The sequence below is a fragment of the Bos mutus genome, chromosome X, assembly GCF_027580195.1.
Source record: "Bos mutus isolate GX-2022 chromosome X, NWIPB_WYAK_1.1, whole genome shotgun sequence".
Lineage (NCBI taxonomy): Eukaryota > Metazoa > Chordata > Mammalia > Artiodactyla > Bovidae > Bos > Bos mutus.
The window spans coordinates 38,774,505-38,786,850 of record NC_091646.1 but is presented as its reverse complement, the minus strand read 5'-3'; the positions used below and the strand labels follow the sequence as shown (position 1 = coordinate 38,786,850).

The following is a 12,346-nucleotide window of genomic DNA, read 5'->3' as shown; positions in this document are numbered from 1 at the left end:
CCTCAGATGGCTCTCTAACTCGCCTGACAAGTTTACCCGGACTCCTGCAGCTATGCATACGATTGTTTACAGTCTCCTAGCCTCCAGAGGCACGGGAAGCTTAAGATATTCAAATAGCTTAGAGCCTCTCAGAGAGTTAGAAACTGTCAGAATAAGACTAGTAAAGGATTTCATTGATGAGTCAATGTTTGTTGCCAAGTTTTCACATCCCCTGAATTGTATCCTTGAATGTGTATTAATTAATATAGTTGGTATGTAGAAAAAATAAGTAGTGGCCTTGGTGTTAGTAACTTTAGACCCTTAAGGTAATAAATTATTTTCTTTGTTGTAAACCCATTACACATCCGCCCTATAGGAATGCAATTTTATCTTTGGAAGATGGCGCCAAACCTTAAAATAATAACTCTTAGAGAAAATAAGTCTTTGTTGATAAGTTCTTGTCAAGAGTCATAAAATGTTAGTAGGCCTTCTGGCCAGAAGATGATGTAAATCACCTAAACCATTTGTATACGATAAATTTGCAGGAAAGAAACCCTGGTTTTTGATAAGAATCAAAGACTGCTGACTTTGCATCCCCTATTATCCTCTATGTGTAACTTAGGGTATAAAAGCCCCTGTTAAAAATAAAGCTACGGGCCTTGCTCACCAATGCTTGGTCTCCCCATGTCATTCTTTCCTTTAACTTCCGGCTGAAGTCTCCATCTGGAGCGTGGATATCCTCTGCGACCACTTATTCGCCTGGGCTTCTAAGACCCACTCGAGAAGGTGTCTAAGGTGGGGCACCTTCCGCTATTCGAGAGGGCGCCTGCGGCCTCCGTGGTCAGAGCTAACCTGGTGTCATGGGTTATATTGATTTTCCGCGTAAACCAAGCTACTCAGCCTCTTTTCTCCACTGAATTTTCCTACTGAGCTATCCTCATTCTATTACTCTTTATATCTCTAATTACCATTTGAATAGGTCGCCGACGCCGTCTCCCCTTCGAATACCCTGGATCAGCCAGGGCTGGTCCTCGGCACAACCCCACATCCAAGGAGCCATGGCTGAATGGGAACAGGAGGGCCTAGAGGAGCCTTGACCACATTCAAGGTCAGGAGGGGCAGTGGTGAACTGATACCCCTCATCTAAGGTAAGGAGCAGTAGCTGCGCTTTGCTGGAACAGCCGTGAAGAGATACCCCACGTCCAAAGTAAGAGAAACCCAAGTAGGATGGGAGGTGTTGCAAGAGGGCATCAGAGGCAAGACACACGGAAAACATAATCACAGAAAACTAGTCACTCTGATCACACTAGGACCACAGACTTGTCTAACTCAATGAAACGAAGCCATGCTCTGTGGGGCAACCCAAGACAGGCAGGTCATGGCGGAGAGGTCTGACAGAATGTGGTCCACTGGAGAAGGGAATGGCAAACCACTTCAGTATCCTTGCCTTGAGAACCCCATGAACATTATGAAAAAGCAAAATGATGGGATACTGAAGAGGAACTCCCCAGGTCAGTAGGTGCCCAATATGCTACTGGAGATCAGTGGAGAAATAACTCCAGAAAGAATGAAGGGATGGAGTCAAAGCAAAAACAATACCCAGCTGTGGAAGTGACTGGTGACAGAAGCAAGGTCCGATGCTGTAAAGAGCAATATTGGATAGGAACCTGGAATGTTAGGTCCATGAATCAAGGCAAATTGGAAGTGGTCAAACAAGAGATGGCAAGAGTGAACGTCAACATTCTAGGAATCAGTGAACTAAAATGGACTGGAATGGGTGAATTTAACTAAGATGACCATTATATCTACTACTGTGGGCAGGAATCCCTCAGAAGAAATGGAGTAGCCATCACGGTCAACAAAAGAGTCCAAAATGCAGTACTTGGATGCAATCTCAAAAACGACAAAATGATCTCTGTTCATTTCCAAGGCAAACCATTCAATATCACAGTAATCCAAGTCTATGCCCCAGCCAGTAATGCTGAAGAAGCTGAAGTGGAACAGTTCTATGAAGACATACAAGACCTTTGAGAACTAACACCCAAAAGAGATGTCCTTTTCATTATAGGGGACTGGAATGCAAAAGTAGGAAGTCAAGAAACACCTGGAGTAACAGGCAAATTTGGCCTTGGAATACAGAATGAAGCAGGGCAAAGGCTAATAGAGTATTGCCAAGAGAATTCACTGGTCATAGCAAACACCCTCTTCCAATGACACAAGAGAAGACTCTACACATGGACATCACCAGATGGTCAACACCTAAATCAGACTGATTATATTCTTTGCAGCCAAGGATGGGGAAGCTCTATACAGTCAACAAAAACAAGACCAGGGGCTGACTGTGGCTCAGATCATGAACTCCTCATTGCCAAATTCAGACTTAAATTGAAGAATGTAGCGAAAACCATTAGACCATTCAGGTATGACCTAAATCAAATCCCTTATGATTTTACAGTGGAAGTGAGAAATAAATGTAAGGGACTAGATCTGATAGAGTGCCTGATGAACTGTGGACTGAGGTTCATGACATTGTACAGGAGACAGGGATCAAGACGATACCCATGGAAAAGTAATGCAAAAAAGCAAAATGGCTTCCTGAAGAGGCCTTACAAATAGCTTTGAAACGAAGACAAGTGAAAAGCAAAGGGGAAAAGGAAAGATACAAGCATCTGAATGCAGATTTCCAAAGAATAGCAAGAAGAGATAAGAAAGCCTTCCTCAGCAATCAGTGCAAAGAAATAGAGGAAAACAAAAGAATGGAAAAGACTAGAGATCTCTTAAAGAAAATTAAAGATATCAAGGGAACATTTCATGCAAAGATGGGCTCGACAAAGGACAGAAATGGTATGGACTTAAGAGAAGCAGAAGATATTAAGAAGAGGTGGCAATAATACACAGAAGAACTGTATAAAAAAGATCTTCATGACCAAGATAATCACGATGGTATGATCACTCACCTAGAGCCAGACATCCTGGAATGTGAAGTCAAGTGGGCCTTAGAAAGCATCACTACTAACAAAGCTCCTGAAAGATGATGCTGTGAAAGTGCTACACTCAATATGCCAGCAAATTTGGAAAACTCTGTAGAGGCCACAGGAATGGAAAAGGTCAGTTTTCATTTCAATCTCAAAGAATGGCAATGCCAAAGAATGATCAAACTACCGCACAATTGCACTCATCTCACACACTAGGAAAGTAATGCTCAAATATCTCCAAGCCAAGCTTCAGCAGTACATGAACCGTGAACTTCCAGATCTTCAGCTGGTTTCAGAAAAGGCAGAGGAACCAGAGATCAAATTTCCAACATCCGCTGGATCATTGAAAAATGCAAGAGAGTTCCAGAAAAACATCTATTTCTGCTTTATTGACCCTGCCAAAGCCTTTGACTGTGTGGATCACAATAAACTGTGGAAAATTCTGAAAGAGATGGGAATACCAGCCACCTGACCTGCCTCTTGAGAAACCTATATGCAGGAAGCAACAGTTAGAACTGGACATGGAACAACAGACTGGTTCCAAATAGGAAAAGGAGTACGTCAAGGCTGTATATTGTCACCCTATTTAAATTTAACTTATATGCAGAGTATATCATGAGAAACGCTGGGCTGGATGAAGCACAAGCTAGAATCAAGATTGCCGGGAGAAATATCAATAACCTCAGATATGCAGATGACACCACCCTTATGGCAGAAAGTGAAGAGGAACTAAAAAGCCTCTTGATGAAAGTGAAAGAGGAGAGTGAAAAGGTTAGCTTAAAGCTCAACATTCAGAAAACGAAGACCATGGCATCTGGTCCCATCACTTCATGGGAAATAGATGGGGAAACAGTGGGAACAGTGTCAGACTTTATTTCTTGGGGCTCCAAAATCACTACAGATGGTGACTGCAGCCATGGCACGGGTAGGGAGGAGGGAGGGGGTTCAGGATGGGTAACGCGTGTATACCTGTGGAGGATTCATGTTGATGTATGGCAAAACCAATACAATATTGCAAACTAATTAATCTCCAATTAAAATAAATAAATTTATATTTAAAAAAATAAAATAAAAGATGCTTACTCCTTGGAAGGAACAACCTAGATAGCATATTGAAAAGCAGAGACATTACTTTGCCAACAAAGGTTCGTCTAGTCAAGGCTATGATTTTTCCAGTGGTCATGTATGGATGTGAGAGTTGGACTGTGAAGAAAGCTGAGTGCTGTAGAATTGATGATTTTGAATTATGGTGTTGGAGAAGACTCTTGAGAGTCCCTTGGACTGCAAGGATATCCAACCAGTCCATTCTAAAGGAGATCAGCCCCAGGTGTTCTTTGGAAGGAATGATGCTAAAGCTGAAACTCCAGTACTTTGGCCACCTCATGCGAATAGTTTCCTCATTGGAAAAGACTCTGATGCTGGGAGGGATTGAGGGCAGGAGGAGAAGGGACGACAGAGGATGAGATGGCTGCATGGCATCACCGACTCAATGGACGTGAGTTTGAGTGAACTCCGGGATTTGGTGATGGGACAGGGAGGCCTGGCATGCTGTGATTCATGGGGTCGAAAAGAGTCAGACACGACTGAGCCACTGAACTGAACTGAACTGAGACTTTAAAACACCCAACTCTTCTGCAAAGCTCTGGAAATTTAGATGCAGCCTCTATCAAAGAAAATTAATGTTCTTTATTACCACTAGTTAATGTAAGTTTAAATATCATGCTGCTGAAATAAATGCCTCGTAAACCTACTTAAAGGCTTTAAGATTACAATGAGTCTACTATGTTATAAAATAATGATAATCATATGCACATATGCTAGCAAAGTGATGCTCAAATGTATCCAAGCCAGGCTTCAACAGTACATGAACTGTGAGCTTACAGATGTTCAAGATGGATTTAGAAAAGGCAGAGGAACCAGAGATCAAGTTGCCAACATCGCTGGATCATCAAAAAAGCAAAAGAGTTCCAGAAAAACATCTACTTATCCTTTATTGACAATGCCAAAGCCTTTGATTTTGTAGATCACAACAAACTGAGGAAAATTCTTAAAGAGATGGGAACACCAGACCACCTGACCTGCCTCCTGAGAAATCTGTATGCAGGTCAAGAAGCAACAGTGAGAACTGGACATGGAACAACAGACTGCTTCCAAATCCTGAAAGGAGATGTCAAGGCTATATATTGTCACTCTGCGTATCTAACGTATATGAGGAGTACATCATGAGAAATGCTGGACTGGATGAAGCACAAGCTGGAATCAAGATTGGCAGGAGAAATATCAATAACCTCAGACATGCAGATGACACCAAACTTATGAAAGAAAGCAAAGAAGAACTAAAGAGCCTCTTGAGGAAAGTGAAAGAGGAGAGTGAAAAAGTTGGCTTAAAGCTCAACATTCAGAAAACTAAGATCATGGCATCTGGTCCCATTACTTCATGGCAAATAGATGGGGAAACAGTGAAAACAGTGGCAGACTTTATTTTTGGGGCCTCCAAAATCACTGCAGATGGTGACTGCAGCCATGAAATTAAAAGACGCTTACTCCTTGGAAGGAAACTTATGAGCAACCTAGATAGCATATTAAAAAGCAGAGACACTACTTTGCCAACAAAGGTCTGTCTAGTCAAAGCTATAGTTTTTCCAGTAGTCATGTACAGATGTGAGAGTTGGACTATAAAGAAAGCTGAGCGCTGAAGAATTGATGCTTTTGAACTGTGGTGTTGGAGAAGATTCTTGCGAGTCCCTTGGACTGCAAGGAGATCCAACCAGTCCATCCTAAAGGAAATCAGTCCTGAACATTCATTGGAAGGACTGATCTTGAAGCTGAAACTCCAATACTTTGGCCACCTGATGTGAAGAACTGACTCCTTTGAAAAGACCCTGATGCTGGGAAAGATTGAGGACAGCAGGAGAAGGGGATGACAGAGGATGAGATAGTTGGATTGTATCACTGACTCAACGGACATGCGTTTGAGCAAACTCCAGGTGCTGGTGATGGACAGGGAGGCCTGGTGTGCTGCAGTCCATGGGGTTGCAAAGAGTCAGACACAACTGATAATTGAACTGACTGACATGAGATATGCACATATATACATACATATATACTACCAATACCTTTAATTATCATTATATTCTGCTATTTCATACTGACTGATAATATAGTGTATTGTCAGTTTTATGGAATTCACGGGGACGTTTAATGATATTTGACAATTTCCTGAAAATACTAGTTTTAGCAAGTATATATAAAATGATATCTTTCTTCTAAGTAAAACTCAAGCAACAACACATTCTATTCTAGTTGGCAACATGACTGTTCTGAGGGAGAAACTATCCCTTATTTTGACTGGAATCAACATGATACAAAGCTGTGCTATGTTAAAAGCCTTCACTTCAGGTGAATTCCCTCTGGCATAGCTGTGTCATGGCACTTTTGTCATTCCAGGGAAAAGGTGTAGAATCTGAAATACTGCCTCTATTTCTGTCTACAGAATTGTCAAATGGCAAGGGATCAGTCTCTAATATCTTAATGATCATACCAGGAAGTTTAGAGCAGCAATAAAATATTGCAGATACAAGACATAAAATGGAAAAGAAAGGCTATGAGAGGATAAAGTTTTAAGTATAACTTTTAGCTAATTGTTTATTTTAAAGAAATGAGTACTTCACCATCTTACTTATCTTAATATAGTAATATATTTTGGATTTTATATTCAGAAAAACAAATCATTGTTATTATTTAGCTTTTATGATGATGAAGTAAAATGTTTTTTAAAACAAACTTTCTGTTTTAGAATATCTTTAGATTTATAATAAAGTTGCAAGTAAAGAATCTTTTGCATCTAGTTTTCTTATTGATAATATCTTACATTACTATGTACATTTGCCACAACTAATGAACCAATACTGACACATTCATACTAACTAAAGTCTATTCTTTATTCAAATTTCCTTAGTTTTTAAGTTAATATCCTTTTTCTGTTCCAGGAATCCATCCAGTATACCATATAACATTTAGTAATCATGTCTCCCAGGCTCTTCTAGACTGGCAGTTAGTCAGAATTTTCTTCGTTGAGAGGAGTATTGATCAGATGTTGATTTTTCAGGACACTCTTCAATTTGGGTTTGTCTGAGGTTTTTCTCATGTTTAGAATTAGACTGCAAGTTCTTGGAAGAAAGAACACAAGTCAAAAACCATTCTCACTGCATTACATTGAGGGTACACGTGTAGGTGACTTATCATTGATGTTAATGTTGATCACAAGACTGAGGTAGTGAATGTTTGCCAGCTTTTTCCACTGCAAGATCATACTCTGTTTCCATACTGCACTCTTTGAAAGGATGTCACTACGTGCAATCCACACTTAAGTAATGTAGATTTATGCTCTACCTCCTTGATGGGAAATAGCTACATAAAATATTTGAAGTTCTTTTGTATGGGAGATTTGATCACTGTATCAGTATAAATCATGAGTATTAAGTTTATACTTTGGGCAATATTTCAATACTACTTTACTTATTTTGTTGTTGAAATTATTTCAGCATTGGCCTTCAGGGGCTCTTTTAGTTGGCTTCTGTATCCTTTTGACACACTCTTATCATTTTGTCTCCTAAATACTTCCTTACTTTCTGATTCTACAAGACACTCTAGGATCATCTTGTATATCCTCTGCATTAGCCCCCATTGGAATATTGCTGCTTCTGGACTCTTTCAGCAGACAGAGCTAGGACATAGGAAATTATTTTAATTTATTCAGTCACATACTAAGCTTGAACTAAGTACCTGGCACTTGGATGACACATATAAATTATTTGGAGATGGAACACAAAACACTGTGATTACTATAATGTGGCATCTAGGTGACATGACTGACTCATCATCAATAGAGTCCATATCATGGTTATTTCTCAACTAGTAGGAATGGCACTCTCCTGCATATATTTCTGAAAATGTTTGAAAATTCTGAGTATAGTTAAAGAAAAGAGCAAAGGCCCTCAGAAGAACAACTTTGCCTTTAACATTTTGCCCTAGTCAAGAAGCCATGAACAAAATAACAGACACTCTGTAGAAAACCATTATATATATATATATATAAATATATTATAAATATATATACTAATAATATATAATATATTTATATATAGTATATAGTGTTATATAATTATTATATAATATAATTATATAATGCCATTATATATTATATATAATATATAATAATACATATAATGTACATATAATATATACACACACACACACACACACACCCCCAAATTCAACTAAGCATTTGCCCAAAAAGTACTTATTTTGTCAGTGCACTTGATAAGTTTTGGATGCTCACTAATGACTTTCTTGAGTCTTCTTTGACAACAGATTTTGCCCTGTTGTGTGTGTTTAGATGTGGTAACTCATGATTATACATACGCAACCAAAACATCCTAGGACCACTGAAAATTCAAGTTCCTCTACACAAGGGATCACCTTACATGAACCAGTGCTAACTGAATACTAGTTCCTTTCCATCTGTGTGATATTACTTCTATTAAAAATACTCCTCAAGTAAGGTTTGCCACATCTTTTCTCCCCATTGTCCCAATTTCTATTTAATAAATAAGTTTTATGTAAACCCTTGACAAGATACTTCAAGTCACAAAGCTTGTCTGTGTTTTTCAGCACTGAACATATATAATCAATTTCACTCACATCTGACCAGTCATGCAAATGGAATATAACTCATATATTAGAAGTTCAAAGTGAGATAGACTTGTGCCTTTCTTTTATTCCTTATAATTTTATTTACATTTTCTGTTAAAAGTGATATATTTTATATAAGAGAATCATGAGATGCTTATTGAGGCAATGCACTGTGAATCCAAACTCAGTTGTAGTTTAAAATCTGTCAACTTTTCCCTGGATCTAGTTGTGCCAGGATACACTTGTCAGCTCTTCCAACAACATATGAAAGATAAGTCCTAAGCATAGGAAGCAAACCAAGGAAGCTATTATTTCACCAGGGAACACAGTTCAAAACACATTTATTTATGCACAGCTTTAAATAGCTTTAGTTGTTTTTTCAGCTATCAATGCTTCAATTACTACCTTCTGTACTCTGCCACTGTTACATGAATTTTTTAAAGTATATTTCTAAAAACAGAATAGATAATTTGATGCAATGTGTACATATGAATATACTGGCTATAAACTAAAAGTAGCATAGCTAGGTGCATTTACATGAGTCACCTCTCATCTCACAAATGACTACATATGCAAATTTCCTAAAAATTCAAAGGCCAGATCATACAGACTTGTTATAATAACTAACTTATAAATGCTTATTTGAAACAATAATGAGGAATACTGAAAAGCATTGGAAAGTGTGAAAACTTGTATTAATAATAAGTTTAGTATGCTGGACTTGCCTGATTTGTAAAACCATGTGAAATAAATAACTCGGTATTCATCTCAAGGGGGAGAAAACTTAGTTTTCAATTCCAAGAAAAACACTAAGGAAGAGTTGGCTTGATGAAGGCATATAAAGTATTTTAGGAAAATTCACTAGGCAGGCTGTTTAACTTCACTGATGCAGCAATCATCATTAGAATTCAGTATCATTATAGAGGTGAAGGACCAGTTTCCCTATTAACTTACTGAGTGCTCTCAGACAAATTACATAACCTCTCTGTGTCTCAGTTTTCAATCCTGTCACCTGTTCCCAGGTTCAAATGAAATATTTTTTGGCCATAGTCTGAAAAGTATTAAAGTCTATATAAATGTAGACTTGATATTCCTATGACTACTTCCACCAATCATGTAATAATGATTACAATTATTCAGTATTCACCACGAATGGGTGTTGTTCCAAGTGGTCTACATGGATTATCTCATTGAATTCTCACTACTTCATGAAGTAGATGCTATTATTTTCCCATCTGACAGATGAGCAAAGTCAGTCTCAGGAAGGTTAAATAATTTTTCCAATGTCTGATAGTAGTAGAGCCAATATTGGACCCCTGGAAGCCTGATTTAAAGCCTGCATTATTAAAGAATGTTATATTAATAGCATGAAAAATGGCTACAAATTCTAGCTGAGGACTCTAATGAAAATATGATGATTATTTGTAGCTATACATCTATCCCTTAAGTTCAGAAGGTCATAGGACAAATGCTCCCTTGAAAGAGCAGGAAAGTGTCTAATGTTAACAAAATTTAAATTGGTTGATAATATCAGTTTCTACAAATTGGCACAACCTGTAGCAGATGTTCTATTAATTGCCATATTAATCTAGAATTTTCAGATACATGAAGCATAAATCTTTCTTGGATGTTGGAGAATAGCTTAAACTAGTCAATGTGTTTTTATGCATAACCATGTGGTGGATACAACTAACTTTAATGATAATGAAGTAACTTGGGAAACTAGAAATGTATAGAAAACTCAAAAACACCATTTCACTCACTATTTTCATTTCTTTCTTTACCCAACCTGGTTAACAGAGTTCCTAAAATGGACTGATTTAAGTTTTCCCATCTCTCTTCACATCTGCAAGTATGGGGATGCTTAAGGAACAGTGTTAATTATAATCAGCAAAAAGCAAATGGAAACTATTCAAATCAGCCTGGATAATCTATAAATTACTAAGAGTTTCTTCCCTTTACAGTCCAGATTGTGTGTGAAAGTCGCTCAGTCATGTCACTCTTTGAGACCCCATGAACTATACGAATTCTCCAGGCCAGAATACTGGAGTGGGTAGCTGTTCCTTTCTCCAGGGGATCTTCCCAACCCAGGGATCGAACCCTGGTCTCCTGCATTGCAGGCGGATTCATTACCAGCTGAGTCACCAGAGAAGTGCACAGTCCAGATTACTTATTACCTGTCTCTGTCCCTTTGCATAGCTATTTGTGTTCCTGCCATGTATATGTAGAATGTCACTTGTAATTTCCTTTTCCCTCACTGGATTGCAGATTCCTAAAGAGTAAAGACTGTAGTATGGCCCAGATTATCATGCTCTCTATCCACTACTTTCACAGATATTCTGAGTCAAAGAATTTGCTAACCTGATATTTAACATGTCATATCAGTTATTTTTACCTATTTGTCATATCATTGCCAGCAACAGTTATCATGCAGTAGTCAAGAATATAGGAAATTTCCACACTAGGAAGTCAGCTGTTTTTACCTAGACTCCCCTGAATCTTTTTCACCCTTTGACAGACACTGAAATAATCTGCCTATATCATTGTCTGAATCAAGAACTTGAAGATCTCAGTACATTTTCTTGATTTACTTCAGACTCAGTAACTCTAGATAACTGTTTTTCTCTATTGAACAAGTCAATTCTAACCCCAAATTGCTGAACAGCACTGAATGTGAGAACACAGATTACTTATGTAATCCTTTAACTCTTCTGATAAGCAGGCCTATCAAAATTTTGTAATCTATTTGGCTGATCTACTCCAAATTGTTTTAGCATGAAATTTCTCATCTTGAAAATAAATTTGATATCCTAAAAATTAGAGAAACATCTAAAACGTGTATCTGCCTGAGAGTGCTCAGTCATGTCTGGCTCTTTGCGACTCCATGGACTGTAGCCCACTAAGCTCCTCTGTCCATGAGATTTTCCAGGCAGGAATACTGGAGTGGGTTGCCATTGGCTCCTCCAGGGAATCTTCCCAACCCAGGGATCAAACCCGAGTTTCCTGCGGCTCCTGCATTGGCAGGCAGTGGTACCACTGAGCTACCTGGGCATGCTATATGTGTACAGCATGCTGAAAAGGAAGAAAACTTGCCTTTCATCAGCTTGAATTACTGGATTATAGGTTCTATAAGGAAAAGATTTGTATGTACTGTGTTCACTACTGAAGCTCTTGAAAAACACATTAGTATAGAAACATGCTATTGTATCACTTAAACCAATGAAAACCACCTTGAGGCTTTTTCACCTCAACCACTCCGTGGGAACAATTTTCATTTTCTATCTTAACTTCATCAATCAGCATCAACTGACACATTGGATTACTCCCTCCCTCCTCCTTGAAACACTTACCTCAAATGGCTTCCAAGACTACAAACATTCAATTTTTCTCTCACTTTCCCAGCTGCCTTTTTCCAATCTCCTTTTCAGGTGCTTCCACTTTGACCAAAGATAAGAAATGAGATAATATTTGTTAAAGTCTTTGCATAATTTGGCAGCAAGTTTTAGGTTACAGAACTAAAACTTAAAGTAACAACAACAACAAAAAGTAACCAAATTTGAAGAGGTGTGCTGACCAGAAGAAAGGGTTCTTTTATTCAGGCAAAGTAATAACTCTCATTAGAAGGTTATGATTAGCACTTTCTCACCATTATAGTTATTTATTCAATTGCAAATATCCACTATAAACAACTCCAGATT

The 12,346-nt window shown here is 38.2% G+C and overlaps 1 protein-coding gene across 1 annotated transcript in view; it reads right to left on the bottom strand.

Moving 5' to 3' along the window:
• FAM133A (family with sequence similarity 133 member A) overlaps positions 1-12,346 on the bottom strand; it is a 46,571-nt gene that overhangs the window by 11,221 nt on the left and 23,004 nt on the right. The window contains exon 3 of the mRNA XM_070366010.1: positions 11,999-12,085. The gene's annotated coding sequence lies outside the window, so the exon portion shown is untranslated. The remainder of the gene's footprint in view (positions 1-11,998; positions 12,086-12,346) is intronic.